The 3,277-nt window shown below is 26.6% G+C and overlaps 1 long non-coding RNA gene across 1 annotated transcript; it reads left to right on the top strand.

Annotated features, from left to right (window-relative positions):
* The first annotated feature begins 1,539 nt into the window (after positions 1-1,539).
* Positions 1,540-2,268, top strand: LOC133035158 (uncharacterized). The gene is made up of 2 exons (XR_009686431.1): positions 1,540-1,709; positions 1,874-2,268. It is a non-coding gene; the product is annotated as an uncharacterized LOC133035158 (long non-coding RNA).
* The last annotated feature ends 1,009 nt before the right edge of the window (positions 2,269-3,277 follow it).

Here is a 3,277-nt window from a genome sequence, read left to right as displayed (position 1 = left end):
AATTATTTACGCTCGAAATTTTTTTAAAAACACCCTATTTTAATAATTTTTATTTTATATAAAATTTATATTTTTAATAGTACTAATTTTTTTTAACTTTTTTTTTTCTAATTTATATTTTTAAAAATATACCTATCAAATAAAATAAAATTATATTTTAAATATTATGTAAAAAAATTATATAAAATTTTCTTAAAAGAAAAAAAGAAAAATATAGACATAATTTAGAAAAAAAAAATATAAACATAAATTCATATAAGTATTAGAATTATAAAATAATGTGAAGAATTTTTTTTTAAAAATACAATAAGAATAATTTTTAAAAATTATTTAAGTTTACTTTTTTAATAATAGGGTATACTTATAATTAATCTCCTATTTTTTGACAAAAAAAAATAAAATATGGCTTAAACATAAATTTGTACAAAAATAAGAGATAACAAAACTCATAAATACAAAATTTTGGAAAAGCGAATAGGCATCAAATAAGAATTTATAATAAATTTCATATTTTTGTAAACATTTTTTTTAAAGAAAAGCTGTCAATTATGTAATTTCTACCAAAATAATATTTGGTTGTAAGAAATGATGTAAGAAATACTAATTTATGAAATTAAAGCAATTTCAAATTTTATATTTAGCTTTCCTAAACAATCACTACAATTTTTTATTACTTTTAGTCACAACAAAACTTGTAACGAAAAGAAAAAAAAATGTGACTAATTATAAATCATTATTTTTATGTTGTGACTAAAAGGTCCGTGACTAAGTATTAGTCACAAAAATTTTAATTTATTGTGACTAAATGTGCTTTTAGTTACAATACTGGTTGTGACTACAAGTAAATTAGTGGCAACTTGTATCTAAAAATTATGTTTTAGTCACAAATAATTTTTTATTGTGATTAAAAGTCACATTTAGTTATAAAGAATTATATTGTGAATAAAAATTCATCACTAAAAGTAACTATTTTCTCTAATGAATATTGTATTATAGACATCCCAAGTCTACAACGGTTAAAACTTGTCAACTTTTTAGGTAATATTAGGAGTTTTTACATTTCATACTAAAATTTGTAACTTTTTCATTTTTTTTACTGTGGAGTGGTTTTTTTTAAAAAAAATATTGTATAAGTTTTATATTGTGTACTATGTTAAGTTTTCACGGTAATTTTAATTGTTCGATTTTGTTATTTTACGGTTGTTTTATAAAAGGATAATATTTTTGTAAAAAAAATTGTGTGATAGTAAAATTGTAAACTTTTACCTAAAATCTAATATTTTTGTAAAAATTCCTAAATATTATGCATAGTTAATAAAAACATATCTACCCATGTATGTTTCCTATATCATCATTATCATGGGCGTTTTCTGATGATTTTGAGTAGGCATGGCAAATTGAAGCTTTTTCGCGGATCGGGTCGGGGCCCCGACCCGACGGCAAGGCCCCCGCCCGACACAATCGGGTCTCTAACGGTCTTTGCCCCGCCCCGCCCCGCCCCCGTTAAATTTTTTCGGCTCTGGCCGACCCGATTCGATAATTTAAAAAACAAAAAAAAAAAAAAACCAAATTTTACTAAAACCCTAAATCCTTAAACGTTATTTCTTCACTGTCTCGATAATTCAAAGCCCCAGACCCCGACTCCCTCGTCTCCTTCCTCAAACGACATTTCTTCACTATCTCGAATTTCCAGCAAACTACTTGCAACGGTAATGTTCTTCTTCTTCTTTTTTTTTTTGTTTTTTTTATGAACATTGTAATTTAGTTTGTTGGGTTGTTTATTTTTTCAAATTTGAGAGCTGGTTTTTGAAATACTTCCCTGCTTGATGAAGTTCTTGTTAGAAAAATTAACTCTTGATATCTGAAATTTCAGAGTTGCAGAGACAAGGGTTCCTAGAGAACTAGAGATATCTCTCTTTTCCTCCCTCTAATTCTCTTCTCCAGGTTTTCTTCTAATTTTTTTCTTTTCGTTTTCATGAAGCCATTTACTGATTTAGTATGAGATAAGATATGAAATGGGGGTATCCTATTTTTGTAACTTATTATTGTTTATTGGATTCTGTAATATGGAATGAGCTCTTTAATCGTATTCAATTAATTTTTATGCTAATACTGTAATATTTATGTTTGGTAATATTTATGTTTTTGGGATTTGTTGGTTTCAGTAGTGTTAAGAAATCGTTATGACTGTTTTTATCACATTTGCCCTGAATTTTGAGTATGGAGACTCTATAATCTTGATCAATGGAATATTACTATCTTTAATTATGTTGCTCTGAAAAGAATGAGATTGTTACTGTGTTCGTGAGTGTCAATTTGTGTTAAGACCATACTGTAAAAATTTTTTAGTGCTATTAACCAAATGTCTTTCGATGAATTGTGATGAGTTACTTTGTTTTTTGATTCATTTCATTGGAATTTCTATCTCTAGCTCTGCAATAATGTTAGGTTTGCATATATTTTTGGGGCTTTTTTATTTTTACTCTTCAAAACAGTTTTTGCAACAAAAAATGGTATAGAAACCCCTATTGAAACTATTGATGATCGATCACTGTAGAAATTCAAACAGTAAATTTAAAAAAAAATTAAAAAAATATGTGGTAATTCTCCTATATTTTTCTGCTTTTGTTGGTTATTCTTTGGGTATGTTGTGTCCCTTGTTTTTGATAATTATCTTACATGATTATGTGTATATCCGTTTGCTTATGATCCAATCAGTTATAATAAGGTCTTTTCTAGTTTTGTAGTCTTACTTTTGGTACTTTGTTGGCGTTTCAGCCTTTTCATGAAGTTATCTTTCTACAGCATGTAAAGATGTTTTGGGTGTATGGTATCTTTGAGAATTGGAAGTCTTTTTTCTTTTTTCTTTCTTATGTTGACTGCTTCAATATTTTTGATTAGATCGCTAGGTGTAGTACGTATTTGAACCCCACATATATGTATTTATGTCATTATTCTCTACAGTTTTTCAATTTTATCTCGAGCTCGAAGCTTAATTACATTTACTCCTTTAAACTCTTGTTTTCTCTCTTAAGCCTTATGTAAGAATTTATTTAGTGGTGTTTCAAGTTATTTAAGTAAAAGGCTTGTTCTGTTTTAGTTTATACTTTTAAATCTTATCATAGAATGTAGTTTTTTATTGTGGTTAGATTTGAATTTGTGAGCCAGTAGTTTTGATTAATTAATAGATTGAACTATTTTATTTATATTTTAAGTATACATTAATCTAAATTTTTAAAAAAGGCTCATAGTGTCCACTTCTCACTGCAAAATTACG

The sequence above is a fragment of the Cannabis sativa genome, chromosome 2, assembly GCF_029168945.1.
Source record: "Cannabis sativa cultivar Pink pepper isolate KNU-18-1 chromosome 2, ASM2916894v1, whole genome shotgun sequence".
NCBI classification, from domain to species: Eukaryota; Viridiplantae; Streptophyta; class Magnoliopsida; order Rosales; family Cannabaceae; genus Cannabis; species Cannabis sativa.
This window is presented reverse-complemented; position numbering and strand designations above follow the sequence as displayed.